The 26,298-nt window shown below is 32.3% G+C and overlaps 1 protein-coding gene across 7 annotated transcripts in view; it reads right to left on the bottom strand.

The window, feature by feature from the left end:
- Positions 1-26,298, bottom strand: part of LOC127709235 (scaffold attachment factor B1-like) — a 93,314-nt gene that overhangs the window by 35,454 nt on the left and 31,562 nt on the right. The window lies entirely within an intron of this gene.

Below are 26,298 nucleotides of genomic sequence, written 5' to 3'. Positions count from 1 at the left end.
AGCACCCTCCACCATTATTCTCTATTCTTTACTTTTTATACCCTATCATTGTATCTCAAGATTCTCAGAAAAACTTCATCGACTTGTCTACATTAAAATCATGCATAACTTTGGGATAACCTTGAATCAACATTTAGCAATAGCATTTTTTCTTTGTCATGTACATGAATTATGCATTAAACTCGTGTGTTCAATCTTTTGCATAACCTAAATTCCATACTTGACTATTTCCTGGGTTCTAAGTCATATATACAAATTATAAATTGCATGTGCTTACACTTTTGTATAACCTAGATTCCACAGTTAACAATTACTCTACAATTACATGTGTTCAACCTTTTTGATAACCCAGACTATATAATTTCTCTTTTCTTTTCTCATTAAATACAATATCTATTCTTTTCTTCATTTAGATTTCAAAGAAAAAGACCAGCTGCCGCCCCAAAAATTAAGACTAATACTTGTTTATGTGACAAATTAGTATAAGTACTAAACGCATTTGTTATTTCATTTCTCAAAATAATCAATTACTCCATAACAGATGGAAGGTATAAGGTTTATATTATAAATTTAATGTGACAAATGTTTGTAATAAACACACTGGATTAGTGACTGTAAACAATAGAGTGTAGATGTCAATCGTTGATTGTATTTTCCTAGCATTCACACTTTTGTCCTGTTTAGTAGGACCTGTAAATTTAAACAGATCAAATGCAGTTATAAAATTACTAAAGATATTTAATTAAATTTAATATCGATTAAAACATCATTGGTTCAATTTTGAGGTGACAGAAATTGTCTGTCAATGGTACATTATATGTAGGTAGAAATTACAAAACCAACATGAACTGTTTATGTATTGATTGAAAGGCTCTATAATATGACCATTAGTCATGATACTTTAGACAAGATGGGGATAAAACCATCAATATACGGCAGCCGGCACAGGCACAGAACCGTACAAATGCAGCACCGGAATACGTCTCCAGAACCATTCAAAAGTCATGCGCAGCACTTGTTAGCTAATTACCGACAAACAATTGTGACCTGAATGTACACCAATAATCACGACATATATATTGATCTAATCAGAGACATATATTATATCTGAGACTACTATAACACAGTAGTCTTAGATTATACACACTTTTAGTTTGTATATATGTCTCTGATTTAATGATAAAATATAGAACTTAAAGACTTCATTAATTGCATGTTAGCCGGTGTTGTGGGTTCAGTACGTAAAATTTAATGTTTTGAGATGCGTCCTTAATTAGATAACTTTATATTTTATTATCTTTGTCAGTTATATATAAGAAACATCTGTTATATACACTTCATGATGCATTGGTCCCAAGAGACATATTTTAATTTGATTTTATGTGCTAGATAGTGTATCCTACAAAAACTTAATTATGAATATTATACAATTGGTTTAATTCTTAATCTTTGGTTTATTTTCTTTCTAAATATTTTTGTCCGAATTTACACGTACAATTTTTCTTCTAATACACTTGTTTTCTTAAATATGGAATATGGAGTCTGTAAGATAAACAAATTAAAATATTTATGTCACATTATACAGCTGTTATAAGGGAAAACAGTTGCTTCTCGATAAATTTGTGCGTCTATCCATTTTTGATCAATTTTAGGAAATGGATTTTAAGGCAATCAAAGACCAGTATATTTAACAATTAAAATATTTTTTCATTAACTCATTACATGACTTGAAAAATGAGTATGTGATTACTGACAATAAAGAGCATCGCAACCGCTGAATTTTCACTTCAAAAATAAGTAAAAAAATGGTTGATTATAAGGAGGTAACAATTTATGATAATCCAGATTGGATTTGACTTATATTATTAGGGAGCTACCATTTGATTTTCATGGGGGGGGGGGGGGGGGGGGGGGGCTAGGATGAAATTTGAAGAAAAAAGGCAGGACAAGAGTTTTGATTAAAAAAGGATGAGCAACTTCACAAAAAAAAAAGACAGGGTGTCAATTTATGTAAAAAATGTCAGGATAAACTAATAAAAAAAATCAGGATCGAATAGAGTGAAAAATAAAAAGGCAGGACAGAGATTACAACTAAAAAAAAATGCATGACACAATTTTTCATACAAAATTTGATTCTGACAGGGTATTTTTTTATTTTAGTGTTAATAAAGGTTGGTTCTGATGAGGTACCAACATAAAGTTTACATAAAAAATTTAGTTCTGACCAGGTATTGTTGTTTTTACTGTAAAAAAAACGGTTGGTTCTGAAGAGGTGTCGACATAAAGTTAAATGAGAAAATTTAGTTCTGACCAGGTATTGTTGTTTTTACTGTAAAAAACTGTTGGTTCTGAGGAGGTACTGAGATTCAGTTTACTGTAGAAATTTGGATCTGGTAAGGTATTGTTTTTTTTACTGTAAATAACGGTTGATTCTGAGGAGGTACCGACATTCAGTTTACTTTGAAAATTTGTTCTAAGAAGGGATTGTTGTTTCAACTGTATATAACGGCTGGTTCTGAGAATGTACAGTTACAAAAGTTACATTTAAAATTTGGTTCTGACAAGGTATTAATGTTTTTACTGTAAAAAAAAAAATGGTTCTGAGGAGATACCGACATTCACTTTACTGAGAAAATTTGGTTCTGATAAGGTATTGAAGTTTTTACTGTAAATAAAGGTTGGTTCTGAGGAGGTACCGACATTCAGTTTACTTAGAAAATTTAGATCTGACAAGGCATGGTTGTTATTATTGTAAATAAAGGTTGGTTCTGGGGAGGTACCAACATAAAATTTACTTAGAAAATTTAGTTCTGAAAGGTCTTTTACTGTAAATAACGGATGGTTCTCTGGAGGTACCGACATAAAAACTACTTAAACAATTTGGTTCTGACAATGTATTATTGTTTTTACTGTAAATGAGGTTGGTTCTGAGGAGGTACCAACATAAAGTTTACTTAGAAAATTTAGTTCTAACAAGGTATTGTTGTTTTTACTGTAAATAACAGTTGGTTCTGAGGAGGTACCGACATAAAGTTTACCGATAAAATTTGGTTCTGACAAGGTATTGTTGTTTGACTGTAAATAACGGTTGGTTCTGAGGAGGTACCGACATTCAGTTTACTCAGAAAATTTAGTTCTAACCAGGTATGGTTGTTTTTACTGTAAATATAGGTTGGTTCTCAGGAGGTACCAACATAAAGTTTAGATAACAAATTTGGTTCTGACAACGTATTAATTGTTGTTTTACTGTAAATAACGATTGGTTTTGAGAATGTACAGCCATAAAATTTACATTTAAAGTTTGGTTCTGACAAGGTATTAATATTTTTACTGTAAAAAAAAAAGGTTAGTTCTGAGTAGGTACCGACATTCACTTTACTGAGAAAATTTGGTTCTAATAAGGTATTGAAGTTTTTACTGTAAATAAAGGTTGGTTCTGAGGAAGTACCGACAATCAGTTTACTTAGAAAATTTAGTTCTGACAAGGCATGGTTGTTATTATTGTAAATAAAGGTTGGTTTTTGGGAGGTACCAACATAAAATTTACTTAGAAAATTTAGTTCTGACAAGGCATGGTTGTTATTATTGTAAATAAAGGTTGGTTCTGGGGAGGTACCAACATAAAATTTACTTAGAAAATTTAGTTCTGAAAGGTATTGTTGTTTTTACTGTAAATAACGGATGTTTCTCTGGAGGTACCGACATAAAAACTACTTAAACAATTTGGTTCTGATAAGGTATTATTGTTTTTACTGTAAATTAAGGTTGGTTCTGAGGAGGTACCAACATAAAGTTTACCGAGAAAATTTGGTTCTAACAAGGTATTGTTGTTTTTACTGTAAATAACAGTTGGTTCTGAGGAGGTACCGACATTTAAATTACTTAGAAAAAATTTAGTTCTGACCGGGTATTGTTATTTTTACTGTAAATAAAGGTTGGTTCTGAGGAGGTACCGACATAAAGTTTACCGAGAAAATTTGGTTCTGACAAGGTATTGTTGTTTTACTGTAAATAACGACTGGTTCTGTGGATGTACCGACATTCAATTTACTCAGAAAATTTAGTTCTAACAAGGTATGGTTGTTTTTACTGTTAATTAAGGTTGGTTCTTAGGAGGTACCGACATAAATTTAGATATAGAATTTGGTTCTGACAATGTATTAATTGTTGTTTTACTGTAAATAACGGTTGGTTCTGAGGAGGTACCGAGATGAAGTTTACTTAGAAAATTTGTTCTGAGAAGGGATTGTTGTTTCAACTGTATAAAACGGCTGGTTCTGAGAATGTACAGTTATAAAAGTTACATTTAAAATTTGGTTCTGACAAGGTATTAATGTTTTTACTGTAAAAAAAAAGTTAGTTCTGAGGAGGTACCGACATTCACTTTACTGAGAAAATTTGGTTTTGATAAGGTATTGAAGTTTTTACTGTAAATAAAGGTTGGTTCTGAGGAGGTACCGACATTCAATTTACTCAGAAAATTTAGATCTGACAAGGCATGGTTGTTATCATTGTAAATAAAGTTTGGTTCTGGGGAGGTACCAACGTAAAATTTACTTAGAAAATTTAGTTCTGAAAGGTATTGTTGTTTTTACTGTAAATGAGGTTGGTTCTGAGGAGGTACCAACATAAAGTTTACTTAGAAAATTTAGTTCTTACCAGGTATTGTTAATTTTACTGTAAAAAGGTTGGTTCTGAGGAGGTACCGACATAAAGTTTACCGAGAAAATTTGGTTCTGACAAGGTATTGTTGTTTGACTGTAAATAACGGTTGGTTCTGAGGAGGAACCGACATTCAGTTTACTCAGAAAATTTAGTTCAAACCAGGTATGGTTGTTTTTACTGTAAATAAAGGTTGGTTCTGAGGAGGTACCGACAAAAAGTTTACCGAGAAAATTTGGTTCTGACAAGGTATTGTTGTTTTACTATAAATAACGGTTGGTTCTGAGGAGGTACCGACATTCAGTTTACTCAGAAAATTTAATTCTAACCAGGTATGGTTGTTTTTACTGTAAATAAAGGTTGGTTCTCAGGAGGTACCGACATAAAGTTTAGATATAACATTTGGTTCTGACAATAAAATTGAGAATGGAAATGGGGAATGTGTCAAAGAGACAACAACCCGACCACAGAACAGACAACAGCAGAAGGCCACCAACAGGTCTTCAATGCAGCGAGAAATTCCCGCACCCGGAGGCGTCCTTCAGCTGGCCCCTAAACAAATATATATACTAGTTCAGTGATAATGAACGCCATACTAAACTCCAAATTGTACACAAGAAACTAAAATTAAAAATAATACAAGACTAACAAAGGCGAGAGGCTCCTGACTTGGGACAGGCGCAAAAATGCGGCGGGGTTAAACATGTTTATGAGATCTCAACCCTCCCCCTATACCTCTAGCCAATGTAGAAAAGTAAACGCATAACAATACGCACATTAAAATTCAGTTCAAGAGAAGTCCGAGTCTGATGTCAGAAGATGTAACCAAAGAAAATAAACAAAATGACAATAATACATAAATAACAACAGACTACTTGCAGTTAACTGACATGCCAGCTCCAGACTTCAATTAAACTGATTGAAAGATTATGTCTTCATCATATGAATATCAGGCACAATCCTTCCCGTTAGGGGTTTAGTATCATACCATCATAAAATATATGATGTATTAATTGTTGTTTTACTGTAAATAACGGTTGGTTCTGAGGAGGTACCGAGATGAAGTTTACTTACAAAATTTGTTCTGAGAAGGGATTGTTGTTTCAACTGTATAAAACGGCTGGTTCTGAGAATGTACAGTTATAAAAGTTACATTTAAAATTTGCTTCTGACAAGGTATTAATGTTTTTACTGTAAAAAAAAAGTTAGTTCTGAGGAGGTACCGACATTCACTTTACTGAGAAAATTTGGTTTTGATAAGGTATTGAAGTTTTTACTGAAAATAAAGGTTGGTTCTGAGGAGGTACCGACATTCAATTTACTCAGAAAATTTAGATCTGACAAGGCATGGTTGTTATCATTGTAAATAAAGTTTGGTTCTGGGGAGGTACCAACGTAAAGTTTACTTAGAAAATTTAGTTCTGAAAGGTATTGTTGTTTTTACTGTAAATAACGGATGGTTTTCTGGAGGTACCGACATAAAAACTACTTAAACAATTTGGTTCTGACAAAGTATTATTGTTTTTACTGTACATGAGGTTGGTTCTGAGGAGGTACCAACATAAAGTTTACTTAGAAAATTTAGTTCTGACCAGGTATTGTTATTTTTACTGTAAATAAAGGTTGGTTCTGAGGAGGTACCGACATAAAGTTTACCGAGAAAATTTGGTTCTGACAAGGTATTGTTGTTTGACTTTAAATAACGGTTGGTTCTGAGGAGGTACCGACATTCAGTTTACTCAGAAAATTTAGTTCTAACCAGGTATGGTTGTTTTTACTGTAAATAAAGGTTGGTTCTGAGGAGGTACCGACATAAAGTTTACCGAGAAAATTTGGTTCTGACAAGGTATTGCTGTTTTACTGTAAATAACGGTTGGTTCTGAGGAGGTACCGACATTCAGTTTACTCAGAAAATTTAGTTCTAACCAGGTATGGTTGTTTTTACTGTAAATAAAGGTTGGTTCTCAGGAGGTACCGACATAAAGTTTAGATAAAAAATTTGGTTCTGACAACGTATAAATTGTTGTTTTACTGTAAATAACGATTGGTTCTGAGAATGTACAGCCATAAAAGTTACATTTAAAATTTGGTTCTGACAAGGTATTAATGTTTTACTGTGAAAAAAAGGTTGGTTCTGAGCAGGTACCGACATTCACTTAACTGAGAAAATTTGGTTCTGATAAGGTATTGAAGTTTTTACTGTAAATAAAGGTTGGTTCTGAGGAGGTACCGACATTCAGTTTACTTAGAAAATTTAGTTCTGACAAGGCATGGTTGTTATTATTGTAAATAAAGGTTGGTTCTGGGGAGGTACCAACATAAAATTTACTTAGAAAATTTATTTCTGACAAGGTATTGTTGTTTTTATTGTAAATGAAATTGGTTCTGAAGAGGTTCCAACATTAAGTTTACTTAGAAAATTTAGTTCTGACAAGGTATTGTTGTTTTTACTGTAAATAACGGTTGGTTCTGAGGAGGTATCGACATTTAAATTACTTAGACAAAATTAAGTTCTGACCAGGTATTGTTATTTTTACTGTAAATAAAGGTTGGATCTGAGGAGGTACTGACAGTCATTTTACTTAGGAAATTTAGTTCTGACAAGGTATGGTTGTTTTTATTGTAAATAAAGGTTGGTTCTGAGTAGGTACCAACATAAAATTTGCTTAGAAAATTTAGTTCTGACAAGGTAATGTTGTTTCAACTCTATATATCGGCAAGTTCTGAGAATGTACAGTCATAAAAGTTACATTTAAAATTTTGATCTGACAAGGCATTAGTGATTTTACTGTAAATTAAGGATGGTTCTGAGGAGGTACCGACATAAACTTTACCTAGAAAATTTGGTATTGACAAGGTATTGTTGTTTTCCGTGAAAATAAAGGTTGGTTCTGAGGAGGTACCGACATAAAGTTTACTTAGGAAATTTAGTTCTGAGAAGGTATGGTTGTTTTTACTATACATAAAGGGTGGTTCTGAGGAGGTACCGACATTTAGTTTACTTAAAAATTTAGTTCTGACAAGATTTGGTTGTTTTAACTGTAAATAAAGATTGGTTCTGAGGAGGTACCAACATAAAATTTATTTAGAAAATTTAGTTCTGACCAGGTATTGTTTTTGTTTTTACTGTAAATAACGATTAGTTCAACTTAATCAACTTAAGAAATTTGTATCTGACAAGGTATTGTTGTTTTTACTGTAAATAAAGATTGGTTCTGAAGCAGTTCCAACATTAAGTTTACTTATAAAACTTAGTTTTGACCAGGTATTGTTGTTTTTAATGTAAATAAAGGATTATTGTTTTTACTGTAAATTAAGGTTGGTTCTGAGGAGGTACCGACATTCAGTTTACCAAGAAAATTTAGTTCTGGCCAAGTATTGTTGTTTTACTGTAAATAAAGGTTGGTTCTAAGGAGATACCAACATAAAGTATAAAGTACTTATAAAATTTAGTTCTGACCAGATATTGTTGTTTTTACTGTAAATAACGGTTGGTTCTGAGGGTGTATCGACATTCAGTTTTCTTTGAAAATTTGGTTCTGGTAAGGTATTGTTGTTTTACTGTAAATAACGGTTGGTTCTGAGGAGGTACCGACACTCAGTTTACTTAGAAAATTTAGTTCTGACAAGGTATTGTTGTTTTTACTGTAAATTAAGGTTGGTTCTGAGGAGGTACCGACACTCAGTTTACTTAGAAAATTTAGTTCTGACCAGGTATTGTTGTTTTTACTATAAAGGTTCTGAGGAGGTACCGACACTTAGTTTACTTAGAAAATTTAGTTCTGACCAGATGTTGTTGTTTTTACTATAAATAACGGTTGGTTCTAAGGAGGTACCGACATAAAGTTTACTTAGAAAATTTAGTTCTGACCAGATGTTGTTGTTTTTATTGTGAATAAAGGTAGCTTCTGAGGAGGTTACGACATAAAGTTTATTTAAGAAATTTGGTCCTAACAAGGTATGGTTGTTTTTACTGTAAATAATGTCTGATTACATCTTCAAATCTTCAAATGTCCAAATTATAATGAAATTCGAAGGTATACTATCAATAACGTGACAGTCTCTTGTATTAACCTTAAGATTATCTTATATGGGGACAGTTTAAAGTCTGATGAGGACAAAGGCATATATTTCATAAAATTTCTTAATATATAAATAAAACAAACGTTTTGGAAGTTGACCTTGTATATGTTTTATTCTTGTGATCCGTTTATTTGACAATCGCCAATGGCAGTCAACAGGGTTTAAGAACATCAGTTGTTCGACCTCCTAGTCAAATGCGTTTTGTTAAAATATACTTTTTCACTCATTTGGTCTTTTGGAAAATGTTGTTTGTGCTGTATTTAGACCCCTCTACCAAGAAATTTGTTTTGCATGCACACGTATAAAAATTGCGGTTTTTATCCAACGCAATCATAGGTTTGAACGTTGTTTTCAATTTAGACTTGTTTTTATTAGTTATATATATATTAATGTCAAATCGAGTGGACTGTCCGTAATCGACTATAATCAGACATGTGTGGTGATTCCAGTGACTATTTAACTGCCTTGTTTTTTTTTTGTTTTTTTTTTGTTTTGGGGATATTTATATTTATTAAAATTTATCATATCTTACCTTAAACTGAATATACTGTTGGCTAGTCACATTGTTTGTTAAATAGATGTATTTTGTTCAGGAGACGGATTCATTAAAGTTTTTACAAACTTGTTTTCGAATCCCATATCTGAATTTTATGTAAAATTGTAAGTACTTCATTGTTATAATTTTTCATTAATAAATACTGTTTAAACTAATCTACCGGTTGGGGTACGGTTACTCTGGAGCAATATGAATACAGCCAAAAATTTATAAATCGATAGTGGGTTCGCTTCCGTCAATCCTAATGTGTTAAAATTTAATTAGTATTTACATTATGATCGGTTCTCATAAATTTCTGTGATGATACTAAATAATGACGAACGGACAGATGTACTATGTTATACCATAATATGTATTGACGGGTGTAAAAAAAAACTAGCAGAAGTAAAACACTTATCATATAATATAAGGTCCAGTATTAAAGTTCATTCTACCATTCAATTTCAATCTCCTTCTTATGCGTTTTTAGCACTTTAAGATTCTTTTATAAGCATTACTTATCGAACAGTTTCGTGACAAGTTCACATAAATTTGAGTGATGATACTAAATGTCGACGAACGGACGGACGTACTATGTTATACCATATTATGTATTTGACGGGTGTAAAAACAAAACATAGCAGAAGAAAAGCACTTATCTTATAATACTTGGTCCAGTATTAAAGTTCATTCTACCATTCAATTTCAATCTCCTTCATATGCGTTTCCCCTAGCACTTTAAGGTTCTTTTATAAGCATAATTTATCGAACAGTTTCTTGATCAACGGTTATTAAACCTTCGATCAAGGCATTTTAAATGCTTCCACTTATTTCAGAAGCTTGTATATCAGTCATAAATTTTGCTACATTAACCACAAGATAGCTTTTTATAACTCGTTGGTTTCCTTCAGTTCATTCAAATGTCCTTGTAGTAATTTCTTACTCATTATTATGCCATGACTATGTGTCGAAGAGTAAAATTTCGCGAAGTTTGCCAAATAACACAAAACTTTGCGAAATCATGCAAATTTTTTCGAAATAAGGTAAAAGTTAAAAATAAATCACGCGGCGCTAATATGCGTCCGCACTTTTCCTATATGTTCATCTTCAGTTTGTTTTTAATCTTGTATAGGTATGTGGTAACTTTCTTTACGCTCTATAATTCGTAATGGTATGTATGCCGTTGCTCGTTTATCCGTTAGTTCATTATTTTCACACAAGGACTATTTTCTAAATGTCCTCAAATATATACTATAATTCGCTATATTATAGATTCACATAATAGATTTTAACAAATTGTTGGCGTATTTTGCGAAAATGTGACCAAATTGTAAATGCCTAAAGATGCACCAAAACAGTAATATTGATAGTTTTGCGTTGTTATTAAAAGATTGGAATATCGTATTTAACCAAGCCAAAAATTATTTAAACGGTAATTCTATATGGTCTTTCAGATGCAAATTTATCAATTTTTTGTTAACGATATTTTTTATGCAAAATTTCACAAAAAAAAAAAAAAAAACGAAAAATGTGCAATATTGTCTTCACCAGCAGTATTCATGTAACACTAAAAATAATTTCAATAATTATGTATATTCAAGTTTATGAAATAGACTCCTAATATAAATATTTGAATAGGGTTTAACAACTTTCTGATTTTGACACTGTTAGTAACATATACGAGGGAAATTTTCCCCGCACCTTTATAATGACATTTGTGTGTATATAGGTTTGTGTGTGTGTGTCTTTTTAATAAAATTGACTTAAAATACTTGCACCGAGATTAATTTGGGGAATGAATAATAACTTTATTTGCTTATTTCACCTATACCACGACTGTCATTTGGTATATATATTGAGAAAAAGGATCGTGAAAAATATCTAACGGTGGTCAAGCATTGCGATCGGATCGTGAATCAAATTATTTGTAATTTTACTTCAAAATCATGAAAAATCTGCTGTACTTTCAAAACGCGGAACAAATCCGAAAAAAAATTGTGTCTGTCAAAATGATTCTTAATAATACTGTGCAATAAGATAAAGAAAATATGCAGTATTATATGAGAAAACACAAAAGGCGCAACACAAGTCTATGTGATTCATTAAGATCAAAACACGTTTTGTACCTATATTAAATGGTCACATTCCAATATATAATGATATATTTGAAACTGGATCTTTGGTGTGTCAGATAGTACAGTAAAATTAAAAAGTTTTTTCCCCTTGAAACCGTTCATTTTGTTTTTGAAAACAGTGAATTTTGTTGATTTTTCATCAAAATTGATCGTAAAAGACAGGGCAACGCATTATCTTGATCGTGAAAGACAGTGCGTGACTAGACGGACACAAGACGTTTGCGCTTTTTTACCTATAATAGTTTACCTGTAATCTTTAGGAAATTTACCAAAGTCATAGAAAGATGTTCACGTATTCTTTGAAAGTTCTTCCGAACAAACGACAAAATCAGAAAAAAATATTCGGGTAAACCAGACATCTATACTACTAATGGAAGAGACCAATTTCATTGAGGCGCAACTCCTCTAAACCATACAAAGTCGGAAGTATTTGTGATATGACCTATAAATATAGTGTTTTTACTTCCTAAATTTGTCTTTGAAACAATCTTTTTTTCCACAGAAAACGCCAATTTTTGAGAACATATCCAAATTCGGAGACCGTTATTGATTCGTGTCTTATACGCTTTCGCGCATGCTCAGTCGACGTACTGCCCGCAGAATTTAACTTTGGTGGCATGTACCAGTTTTGGTGTACCAGAACATGTGTCCCACGCAGAAATTTTGTTATAGTTAAGCAATATACAATGAGGTATATAATTGCATCATGTGGACTGAAAAAAATAAATGAATGTAAATTCTAGGCTATTATACTACATAAGTAAGTAGTTGCATACACAGGTTGGGGATTTCCTTCATATATGGGTCCAATCAGAAGTCAAAATTGTGGTCTCCTCACTTGACGGCATCCAATCAAAGTGGGGAAAAAATTCAGTTTTATGTAAACAAAATATCTTGAGATTTTGATGGTAAGGATAGGTGCGGACAAGGCTGTAATTCATTAAACATTATTTATCTCTTGAATTTTGCCTAAAATTCTTGTCTGCTATTAGTAGGATTCTGAAGGTGAGGATTAGATTTGTATCAGAGCATCACATTTTTTGTTTTCCACATAATAATTAACAAGTTCCGGGTCGAATCCAATAGTATATGTCACAAAATAACCTGATCCCTGTTACCTTATCTGTACGTTCCGCCTTTTTCCGCCTTTTTCAGGCGCACAACCAAACGGTGTCAATGATTCAGGATTTGCTATAAAAACGGGTAATAATCATCGTCATTATACAAGGAATAACTGTGCACCTTATAATCAGCGTGACTTTACCAAATGACAATACGAATTCTAAAAATCTAGGCTAAAAATAAGGCGTAGGTTCTTTATTTCAGTCACGGACCCGCGATGTCGCGGTATGGTCTAGTATTATAAAAAAATATAGTTTCTTGGTAAACGATAGAGAAAACGAAACTTTTATAGATGGAACATTTGAATTTTGAGCGAAAATTTTCAATTAGCTTTCTAATTATTTTAGTAGTGGATTTAGAATTTGAAACTATATTCCTATTGTATCCAGTCTGTTGCATGAATAGTCCGAGGAAATGTACTAGAGGTATAGAGGAGGGTTGAGATCTCACAAAACATGTTTAACCTTGCCGCATTTGTGCGTCTGTCCCAAGTCAGGAGCCTCTAGCCTTTGTTAGTCTTGTATGGTTTTTTTTTTTAATTTTAGTTCATTTATATGTTTTGGAGTTTGTTGTGACGTTCATTTTCATTGAACTAGTACACATTTTGTTTAGGGGTCCGCTAAAGCCCGGCGGGTGTAGGATTTTCTCGCTGTGTTGAAGACCCATGGGTGACCTTCGGCTGTGTTTTGCTCTTTGGTCGGTTTGTTGTCTCTTTGACACATTCCCCATTTTCATTCTCAATTTCATCATAGTTTATCTAAGCTTAATTCAATTTTATGAAGACCAAAATTGTATTTTTAAATCACCCGCTGTACATGTTCACTTTTAGAAAGAGTCATGTTTATTAAAAGGAATTTACTCCCATCCATCCTCCCGGAGCGTTGTCGTTTTCATCTGACACAAGTATGATGGTGAAAGGTTGATGCTTGTAGCTGTATATAAATATATGAATATTTTGTGTTTTTTTGTGTTTTTTTTTATGTTATGTTGATAAAGCACAAATGTCCTAATGAAAAAGCGCAGATGTCCTTTTTTAAAAAGCGCAAATGCCCTAAAAATTAAAGTGCAAACGTTCCGCACCGGACCAGACTTAATAATAAGAGAAAAATATTTCTCTTACCAATTGATAAACTTGCAACTAGTTGAAGCGTGTAACTATTTTTTGTTTTTTTATTTCAACTCTTTTCCTTAAAAGTTATTAAAATAACTAAAAACGTGTGAAGATAAGTAGATTTACAAGATGAAAGAACCTTCAGGAGCGAAAATTTTCGAAAAGTAAAAGAATATATGTATATATAATGCTTAATGTATCGGCCCTTGAACTATATGCATGTGTACGCATTGTACCCAACTTGGTGGGGAAATTACCAATCCACGTACCTCGATAGTGCATGGTGCCACGCTTGAACTGTAATTCAGCCGATTAAGTTCTATTCTCAATCTTAAATTTGTATAAGAAATCAAAACTTATAGAGAACGGACAAATATACTGATATTGCTATAAGGCACCTAAAGTCGGTGTGGTATTATAAGATTATCAGATCAAAAAGCATTGAATGATTATAGCCCTATTCACCAACAAAGGAGAACCGGAATGAGTCATGCAAATCCAATATTTGCTATACCAATTAAAAATATAAGTTATCCTATAATTAAATAATGATTTGAATGTTTTCGTAGAATTAGATCTTTCACGATCCTTTTCATGATCTTCAAAAAGCGGTACGCCATCTTTCACGATCCAAAAAATCAATATTTTGTAAATATCTCAATTTTTGCTAAATTTCTTATTATGCTAACACAAAGTAGCTTTAAACTACTGTGACCTATAATGGTTTACTTTTATAAATTTTGACTTGGATGGAGAGTTGTCTCATTGGCACTCATACCACATCTTCTTATATCTATTTAAAACCATTTGAATCATCAAACTGGAATGATATTTTACAAAGAAAAGTTGTTAAGTCATTTGAATTATGAAAAACAACTTGTTTGTTTACATATTTAATGTCATTGAAATGTCGAGGAGCAATCTGCCTTTTGTAAAACTGTTATGTTAAAACGATGTACTTTTAAGGCTTGATTTTTCTCACATACTGATCATAATGTTGAACCTTTTTGACAGACAGTTTTATTTTTTGCAAATTTGTCTGTATAATTCATTAAATTAGATTAGTAATTGACCTTGGATATGTCTTGAAGACTTCTCGATAAGATTTCCTTCACGATCCTATACCAGAAATTTCACGATCCAATCGCAATACTTGACCGTTAGGTATTCTTTTACGATAATTTTTCTTTTAAACTGAATGACATCCGTGTATACGGGCCAGACGGAAACAAAACACAAACATTAACGCAGAAAAAAGAATAACATGATGCCGCTCTATTGTGTCAATAAGAACAGTTGGGCACCTTATATAAACCACTGTTATTGTAAAATCGTATGGATAAGAGTAAGAAAACATTAAATCTCAGAAATAAGTCAAATATTAAAGAATATATATTTAAGAAATTTAAGAAAAAAATCACAAAAAAAACAAAAACAGAAAAAGGGGTGTTTATTTTTCGGTTTCAGTACTTTTATGAGATTTGAGTATAACAATGATAAGGATCTGTAGCGATTTAAATTTGCTTAATTGGTAGTTTTAGTATTGCATTGATATATATTTTTATTACTGCTATCTTATGCCCCATCTCAGTGCGTTACGAGCTGAAAATGGGGGATTAATAACTAATAAAAGTGTCATTCTAATTAAGCTTCTGTTATTCAAAGTTTGTGAAGATCACAATTAATTATTTTATCTATTTTATTTCTTTGATTGAGCACGGAAGTATCATACTGCAAAGTAAATATTTCTATGGATTTTAGAAGTTAACATAAAAAGTTGCATTTCCGTTAAGCTCAAATTTAGTATAGGTGTAAAATCATACAATAAAATATCTAAGGTTCATTGCAGAATTGAATATTTTTCAAAATTCTCTAAGGCTTCCGCGTATCTCGACTGCGATTGTTGCGGTCATAAGTGAAATGTTGACTGAAAAAAAAGATATTTTCACAATTTTCTCCATATTCTATATCCATTGATCACGGAGAAACTGGTATGTCGTGCTGGTTTTATAAATTTCCAAGAACTTTTTGACAGAGTTATTTCTTTTACTATATTATCATATGACTTGTTTTATCGTAAAAATAAAATACACGTTAAAAGTTATCAAAATATACGATATTGTGATGAATGAATAAAGCACTTCTTTGGTCCTAATTGGCACCACAAATAGCAGATATCAACAAAAGCTAGGCTACAACAAAAAGATATGTCTGCAGAACGGGACAAAATCGCACACAGTACATAGAAAAATATAAAAAAGATATCAATGAACAGGGCTTTTATTCCCGTTCTTCATCTTGACAGTTGATGTAGGGTCTTCAACAATGAACGAATCATTCATACCCTACAACAAGGTCAAGACGGCCCCTACCGTCGACTTAAGCGGTACTATTGATAAAAATAAACCACAGTTCGCTTCTTGCTCCACACCCGCCTCGGAGTGCCAACTTGTGCGATGCTTGTGTACGACGGTTCTCTCCAGTGATCGCCACTGAAATATGCTTTGAATTAAGTTACACATGTCGGGAGCGGTCAATGAATTACATAGTTTATAATTACGGGCGAGGTTTTTCAACATATATTTGTCATAAATTGCCAAACAAAAGACCAATACATTTGAAACAACAAATGATAGACAATACATATAAAACTAAACAACAAATGATAGACAGCACGGGGCACATAGAAATATATGTAAGAAAACCTAGCAGTTTAAAATAGTATGAAAGGGCAATATACAAAACAGATGACCAGACCAGTATTTTGAAGAAATTGAGAAAATATCAAATAGCAAAATATGAATTTTTGACGATGTATTAATATGTGAAATTTTCACATGAACAAACACACCATAACTGTAAATACTATAAAAGCATACACCTCAAGCACGGGGAAACGTTCTACTGCCTCCACACAGCACTAGAGACAAACTCTAGAATCAGTAGAAAAAATAAAAGAATACGGAGTAAATGTACATGGGACAAAATCGCACACAATACATAGAAAAAATAAAAAAATATCAATGAACAGGGCTTTTATTCCTGTTCTTCATCTTGACAGTTGGTGTAGGGTCTTCAACGATGAACGAATCAGTCATACCCTACAACAAGGTCAAGACGGCCCCTAGCGTCGACGTAAGCGGTACTATTGATAGATATAAACCACAGTTCGCCTTCTTGCTCCCCACCCGCCTCGAAGTGCCAACTTGTGTGATGCTTGTGTACGACGGTTCTCCAGTCGAAAGCACCAGGGATACAAGAAAAGTGCAGTAATTTTGAAAGACATCGATCGCCACTAAAATATGCTTTGAAGTTACACATGTCGGCAGCGGAAAATGAATTACATAATTTATAATTACGGGCGAGGTTTTTCAACATATATTTGTCATTCATTGCCCAACAAAAGGCCAATACATTTGAAACAACAAATTTATAAACAATACATATAAAACTAAACAACAAATGATAGACAGCAGAGAGCACATTGAATACATTGTATAACTCTTATGATATGACTTTTTTGTACACTCCATCCCCGATTAAGGCGTTAAAAACCCTACCATTTAAGAGGAGATAAGAAATTAAAATACCAAATGAACATTCAAACTCATAAGTCGAAAATAAACTTACAACGCTATATGACTAAAAAAGAAAAAAAACCAACAGTACACAAGACACAACATAGAAACACAAAAGACTGATCAACACGAACCTCACCAAAAACTGGTGATATGAGGGGTAAACAGATCCTGCACAGTTATTAACAGTAAAAACAGCAATACCTTGTCAGAACCAAATTTTCTAAGTAACTTTTATGTTGGTACCTCCTCATAACCAACCTTAATTTACAGTAAAAACAACAATACCTTGTCAGAACTAAATTTTTAAGTAAATTTTATGTTGGTACTTCCTCATAACCAACCTTTATTTACAGTAAAACATTAAAATCTTGTCAGAACTAAATTTTATAAGTAAACTTTATGTCGATACTTCCTCAGAACCAACCGTTATCAGTTTACAGTAAAATAACAATACCTTGTCAGAACCAACTTTTATAACTAAGCTTTATGTCGATACCTCCTCAGAACCAACCTTTATTTACAGTAAAAACAACCATACCTGGTCAGAACTAAATTTTCTCAAAAAACTTTATGTCGGTACCTCCTCAGAACCAACTTTTATTTACAGTAAAAAAAAAAAAAATACCTGGTCAGAACTAGTTTTTATATGTAAACTTTATGTCAGTACCTTCTCAGAACCAACCTTAATTTACAGTAAAAACATAAGTATCTTGTCAGAACCAAATTTTATAACTAAGCTTTATGTCGGTACCTCCTCAGAACCAACCTTTATTTACAGTACAAACAACCATACCTGGCAGAACTAATTTTTATAAGTAAACTTTATGTCGGTACCTCCTCAGAACCAACCTTTATTTACAGTACAAACAACCATACCTGGCAGAACTAATTTTTATAAGTAAATTTTATGTTGGTACCTCCTCATAACCAACCTTAATTTACAGTAAAAACAACAATACCTTGTCAGAACTAAATTTTTAAGTAAATTTTATGTTGGTACTTCCTCATAACCAACCTTTATTTACAGTAAAACATTAAAATCTTGTCAGAACTAAATTTTATAAGTAAACTTTATGTCGATACTTCCTCAGAACCAACCGTTATCAGTTTACAGTAAAATAACAATACCTTGTCAGAACCAACTTTTATAACTAAGCTTTATGTCGATACCTCCTCAGAACCAACCTTTATTTACAGTAAAAACAACCATACCTGGTCAGAACTAAATTTTCTCAAAAAACTTTATGTCGGTACCTCCTCAGAACCAACTTTTATTTACAGTAAAAAAAAAAAAAATACCTGGTCAGAACTAGTTTTTATATGTAAACTTTATGTCAGTACCTTCTCAGAACCAACCTTAATTTACAGTAAAAACATAAGTATCTTGTCAGAACCAAATTTTGTAACTAAGCTTTATGTCGGTACCTCCTCAGAACCAACCTTTATTTACAGTACAAACAACCATACCTGGTCAGAACTAAATTTTCTCAATAAACTTTATGTCGGTACCTCCTCAGAACCAACTTTCATTTACGGTAAAAAAAAAAACAATACCTGGTCAGAACTAATTTTTATAAGTAAACTTTATGTCGTTACCTCCTCAGAACCAAACTTAATTTACATTAAAAACATAAGTATCTTGTCAGAACCAAATTTTCAAAAAAAAAACTTTATGTCGGTACCTCCTCAGAACGAACCGTTATTAACAGTAAAAACAACCACTCCAGGTCAGAACTAGAAATTCTAAATAAAATGTATATTGGTACCTCCTCAGAACAAATCTTTATTTACAGTAAAAAGAACCATACCTTGTCAGAACTAAATTTCCTAAGTAAACGTTACGTCGGCACCTCCTCAGAACCATCTTTTATTTACAGTATAAAAAACAAAACCTTGTCAGAACCAAATTTCTTATTAAGAAAACTTTATGTCGGTACCTCCTCAGAACCAACCTTAATTTACAGTAAAAACAACAATACCTTGTCAGAACTACATTTTCTCAATAAACTTTATGTCGGTACCTCCTCAGAACCAACCTTTATTTACAGTACAAAAATCAAAACTTTGTCAGATCCAAATTTCTTATTACGTAAATTTTATGTTAATACCTCCTCATAACCAACCTTTATTTACAGTAAAAACATTAAAATCTTGTCAGAACCAAATTTTATCAGTACACTTTATATGTCGGTACTTCCTCAGTACCAACCGTTTTTTAATGACAGTAAAACAACAATACCTTGTCAGAACCAAATTTTATAAGTAAACTTTATGTTGGTACTTCCTCAGAACCAACCGTTATTTACAGTCAACAATAATACCTTGTCATAACCAAATTTTATAACTAAACTTTATGTCGGTACCTCCTCAGAACCAACCTTTATTTACAGTACAAACAACCATACCTGGTCAGAACTAAATTTTCTCAATAAACTTTATGTCGGTACCTCCTCAGAACCAATCTTAATTTATAGTAAAAACAACCATACCTTGTCAGAACCAAATTTTATAACTAAGCTTTATGTCGGTACCTCCTCAGAACCAACCGTTATTTACAGTAAAAACAACAATACCAGGTCAGAACTTAATTGTATAAGTAAACTTTATGTTGGTACCTCCTCAGAACCAATCTTTATTTACAGTAAAAACAACCATACCTTGTCAGAACTTAATTTTTTAAAGTAGATTTTATGTCGGTACCTCCTCAGAACCAACCGTTATTTTCAGTAAAATCAACCAAATCTGGTCAGAAATTAATTTTCTAAGTAAACTTTATGTCGGTACCTCCTCAGAACCAACCTTCATTTACAGTTACAAAAAATCCAATACCTTGTCAGAATCAAATTTTCAAAGTAAAATTTATGGCGGTACCTCCTCAGAACCATCCTTTATTTACAGTACAAAAAACAAAAACTTGTCAGAACCAAATTTCTTATTAAGTAGACTTTATGTTGGTACCTCCTTAGAACCAACCTTAATTTACAGTAAAAACAACAACAATACCTTGTCAGAACTAAATTTTCTAAGTAAATTTTATGTTGATGCCTCCTCATAACAACTCCTTTATTTACAGTAAAAACATTAAAATCTTGTCAGAACCAAATTTTATAAGTAAACTTTATGTTGGTACTTCCTCAGAACCAACCGTTATTTACAGTGAAACAACAATACCTTGTCAGAACCAAATTTTATAACTAAGCTTTATGTCGGTACCTCCTCAGAACCAACCTTTATTTACAGTACAAACAACCATACCTGGTCAGAACTAAATTTTCTCAATAAACTTTATGTCGGTACCTCCTCAGAACCAATCTTAATTTATAGTAAAAACAACCATATACCTTGTCAGAACCAAATTTTATAACTAAGCTTTATGTCGGTACCTCCTCAGAACCAACCTTTATTTACAGTACAAACAACCAAACCTGGTCAGAACTAAATTTTCTAAGTAAACTTTACGTCGGTACCTCCTCAGAACCAACTTTCATTTACGGTAAAAAAAAAAACAATACCTGGTCAGAACTAATTTTTATAAGTAAACTTTATGTCGTTACCTCCTCAGAACCAAACTTAATTTACATTAAAAACATAAGTACCTTGTCAGAACCAAATTTTTTTAATTAAACTTTATGTCGGTACCTCCTCAGAACGAACCGTTATTTACAGTAAAAACAACCATACCAGGTCAGAACTAAAATTTCTAAGTAAACTTTATGGCGGTACCTCATTAGAACCATCCTTTATTTACAGTAAAAACTACAATACCTGGTCAGAACTAATTTTTATGAGTAAACTTTATGTCGGTTCCTCCTTAAAACCAACCTTAATTTACAGTAAAAACACAAGTATCTTGTCAGAACCAAATTTCTTATTAAGTAAACTTTATGTCGGTACCTCCTCATAACCAACCTTAATTTACAGTAAAAACAACAATACCTTGTCAGAACTACATTTTCTCAATAAACTTTATGTCGGTACCTCCTCAGAACCAACCTTTATTTACAGTACAAAAATCAAATCTTTGTCAGAACCAAATTTCTTATTACGTAAATTTTATGTTAATACCTCCTCATAACCAACCTTTATTTCAGTAAAAACATTAAAATCTTGTCAGAACCAAATTTTATCAGTACACTTTATATGTCGGTACTTCCTCAGAACCAACCGTTTTTGATAACAGTAAAACAACAATACCTTGTCAAAACCAAATTTTATAACTAAGCTTGATGTCGGTACCTCCTCAGAACCAACCTTTATTTACAGTACAAACAACCATACCTGGTCAGAACTAAATTTTCTCAATAAACTTTATGTCGGTACCTCCTCAGAACCAATCTTAATTTATAGTAAAAACAACCATATACCTTGTCAGAACCAAATTTTATAACTAAGCTTTATGTCGGTACCTCCTCAGAACCAACCTTTATTTACAGTACAAACAACCAAACCTGGTCAGAACTAAATTTTCTAAGTAAACTTTACGTCGGTACCTCCTCAGAACCAACTTTCATTTACGGTAAAAAAAAAAACAATACCTGGTCAGAACTAATTTTTATAAGTAAACTTTATGTCGTTACCTCCTCAGAACCAAACTTAATTTACATTAAAAACATAAGTACCTTGTCAGAACCAAATTTTTTTAATTAAACTTTATGTCGGTACCTCCTCAGAACGAACCGTTATTTACAGTAAAAACAACCATACCAGGTCAGAACTAAAATTTCTAAGTAAACTTTATGGCGGTACCTCATTAGAACCATCCTTTATTTACAGTAAAAACTACAATACCTGGTCAGAACTAATTTTTATGAGTAAACTTTATGTCGGTTCCTCCTTAAAACCAACCTTAATTTACAGTAAAAACATAAGTATCTTGTCAGAACCAAATTTCTTATTAAGTAAACTTTATGTCGGTACCTCCTCATAACCAACCTTAATTTACAGTAAAAACAACAATACCTTGTCAGAACTACATTTTCTCAATAAACTTTATGTCGGTACCTCCTCAGAACCAACCTTTATTTACAGTACAAAAATCAAATCTTTGTCAGAACCAAATTTCTTATTACGTAAATTTTATGTTAATACCTCCTCATAACCAACCTTTATTTCAGTAAAAACATTAAAATCTTGTCAGAACCAAATTTTATCAGTACACTTTATATGTCGGTACTTCCTCAGAACCAACCGTTTTTGATAACAGTAAAACAACAATACCTTGTCAAAACCAAATTTTATAACTAAGCTTGATGTCGGTACCTCCTCAGAACCAACCTTTATTTACAGTACAAACAACCATACCTGGTCAGAACTAAATTTTCTCAATAAACTTTATGTCAGTACCTCCTCAGAACCAATCTTAATTTATAGTAAAAACAACCATACCTTGTCAGAACCAAATTTTATAACTAAACTTTATGTCGGTACCTCCTCAGAACCAACCGTTATTTACAGTAAAAACAACAATACCAGGTCAGAACTTAATTGTATAAGTAAACTTTATGTTGGTACCTCCTCAGAACCAATCTTTATTTACAGTAAAAACAACCATACCTTGTCAGAACTTAATTTTTTAAAGTAGATTTTATGTCGGTACCTCCTCAGAACCAACCGTTATTTTCAGTAAAATCAACCAAATCTGGTCAGAACTTAATTTTCTAAGTAAACTTTATGTCGGTACCTCCTCAGAACCAACCTTCATTTACAGTTAAAAAAAATCCAATACCTTGTCAGAATCAAATTTTCTAAGTAAAATTTATGGCGGTACCTCCTCAGAACCATCCTTTATTTACAGTACAAAAAACAAAACCTTGTCAGAACCAAATTTCTTATTAAGTAGACTTTATGTTGGTACCTCCTCAGAACCAACCTTAATTTACAGTAAAAACAACAACAATACCTTGTCAGAACTAAATTTTCTAAGTAAATTTTATGTTGATACCTCCTCATAACAACTCCTTTATTTACAGTAAAAACATTAAAATCTTGTCAGAACCAAATTTTATAAGTAAACTTTATGTTGGTACTTCCTCAGAACCAACCGTTATTTACAGTGAAACAACAATACCTTGTCAGAACCAAATTTTATAACTAAGCTTTATGTCGGTACCTCCTCAGAACCAACCTTTATTTACAGTACAAACAACCATACCTGGTCAGAACTAAATTTTCTCAATAAACTTTATGTCGGTACCTCCTCAGAACCAATCTTAATTTATAGTAAAAACAACCATATACCTTGTCAGAACCAAATTTTATAACTAAGCTTTATGTCGGTACCTCCTCAGAACCAACCTTTATTTACAGTACAAACAACCATACCTGGTCAGAACTAAATTTTCTCAATAAACTTTATGTCGGTACCTCCTCAGAACCAATCTTAATTTATAGTAAAAACAACCATATACCTTGTCAGAACCAAATTTTATAACTAAACTTTACGTCGGTACCTCCTCAGAACCAACTTTCATTTACGGTAAAAAAAAAAACAATACCTGGTCAGAACTAATTTTTATAAGTAAACTTTATGTCGTTACCGCCTCAGAACCAAACTTAATTTACATTAAAAACTTAAGTACCTTGTCAGAACCAAATTTTTTTAATTAAACTTTATGTCGGTACCTCCTCAGAACGAACCGTTATTTACAGTAAAAACAACCATACCAGGTCAGAACTAAAATTTCTAAGTAAACTTTATGGCGGTACCTCATTAGAACCATCCTTTATTTACAGTAAAAACTACAATACCTGGTCAGAACTAATTTTTATGAGTAAACTTTATGTCGGTTCCTCCTTAAAACCAACCTTAATTTACAGTAAAAACATAAGTATCTTGTCAGAACCAAATTTCTTATTAAGTAAACTTTATGTCGGTACCTCCTCATAACCAACCTTAATTTACAGTAAAAACAACAATGCCTTGTCAGAACTACATTTTCTCAATAAACTTTATGTCGGTACCTCCTCAGAACCAACCTTTATTTACAGTACAAAAATCAAATCTTTGTCAGAACCAAATTTCTTATTACGTAAATTTTATGTTAATACCTCCTCATAACCAACCTTTATTTCAGTAAAAACATTAAAATCTTGTCAGAACCAAATTTTATCAGTACACTTTATATGTCGGTACTTCCTCAGAAACAACCGTTTTTGATAACAGTAAAACAACAATACCTTGTCAGAACCAAATTTTATAACTAAGCTTGATGTCGGTACCTCCTCAGAACCAACCTTTATTTATAGTAAAAACAACCATACCTTGTCAGAACCAAATTTTATAACTAAGCTTTATGTCGGTACCTCCTCAGAACCAACCTTTATTTACAGTACAAACAACCATACCTGGTCAGAACTAAATTTTCTCAATAAACTTTATGTCGGTACCTCCTCAGAACCAATCTTAATTTATAGTAAAAACAACCATACCTTGTCAGAACCAAATTTTCTCAATAAACTTTATGTCGGTACCTCCTCAGAACCAATCTTAATTTATAGTAAAAACAACCATACCTTGTCAGAACCAAATTTTATAACTAAACTTTATGTCGGTACCTCCTCAGAACCAACCGTTATTTACAGTAAAAACAACAATACCAGGTCAGAACTTAATTGTATAAGTAAACTTTATGTTGGTACCTCCTCAGAACCAATCTTTATTTACAGTAAAAACAACCATACCTTGTCAGAACTTAATTTTTTAAAGTAGATTTTATGTCGGTACCTCCTCAGAACCAACCGTTATTTTCAGTAAAATCAACCAAATCTGGTCAGAACTTAATTTTCTAAGTAAACTTTATGTCGGTACCTCCTCAGAACCAACCTTCATTTACAGTTAAAAAAAATCCAATACCTTGTCAGAATCAAATTTTCTAAGTAAAATTTATGGCGGTACCTCCTCAGAACCATCCTTTATTTACAGTACAAAAAACAAAACCTTGTCAGAACCAAATTTCTTATTAAGTAGACTTTATGTTGGTACCTCCTCAGAACCAACCTTAATTTACAGTAAAAACAACAACAATACCTTGTCAGAACTAAATTTTCTAAGTAAATTTTATGTTGATACCTCCTCATAACCACTCCTTTATTTACAGTAAAAACATTAAAATCTTGCCAGAACCAAATTTTATAAGTAAACTTTATGTTGGTACTTCCTCAGAACCAACCGTTATTTACAGTGAAAACAACAATACCTTGTCAGAACCAAATTTTATAACTAAGCTTTATGTCGGTACCTCCTCAGAACCAACCTTTATTTACAGTACAAACAACCATACCTGGTCAGAACTAAATTTTCTCAATAAACTTTATGTCGGTACCTCCTCAGAACCAATCTTAATTTATAGTAAAAACAACCACACCTTGTCAGAACCAAATTTTATAACTAAGCTTTATGTCGGTACCTCCTCAGAACCAACCTTTATTTACAGTGAAAACAACCATACCTGGTCAGAACTAAATTTTCTAAGTAAACTTTACGTCGGTACCTCCTCAGAACCAACTTTCATTTACAGTTAAAAAAAAAACAATACCTGGTCAGAACTTATTTTTATAAGTAAACTTTATGTCGTTACCTCCTCAGAACCAACCGTTATTTACAGTGAAACAACAATACCTTGTCAGAACCAAATTTTTTAACTAAGCTTTATGTCGGTACCTCCTCAGAACCAACCGTTATTTTCAGTAAAAACAACCAAACCTGGTCAGAACTAAATTTTCTCAATAAAATTTATGTCGCAACCTCCTCAGAACCAACCGTTATTTACAGTAAAAACAACAATACCAGGTCAGAACTTAATTGTATAAGTAAACTTTATGTTGGTACCTCCTCAGAACCAATCTTTATTTACAGTAAAAACAACCATACCTTGTCAGAACTTAATTTTTTAAAGTAGATTTTATGTCGGTACCTCCTCAGAACCAACCGTTACTTTCAGTAAAAACAACCAGATCTGGTCAGAACTTAATTTTCTAAGTAAACTTTATGTCGGTACCTCCTCAGAACCAACCTTCATTTACAGTTAAAAAAAATCCAATACCTTGTCAGAATCAAATTTTCTAAGTAAA

Source organism: Mytilus californianus, unplaced genomic scaffold, assembly GCF_021869535.1.
Source record: "Mytilus californianus isolate M0D057914Y unplaced genomic scaffold, xbMytCali1.0.p SCAF_7, whole genome shotgun sequence".
Classification (NCBI taxonomy): domain Eukaryota; kingdom Metazoa; phylum Mollusca; class Bivalvia; order Mytilida; family Mytilidae; genus Mytilus; species Mytilus californianus.
This window is presented reverse-complemented; position numbering and strand designations above follow the sequence as displayed.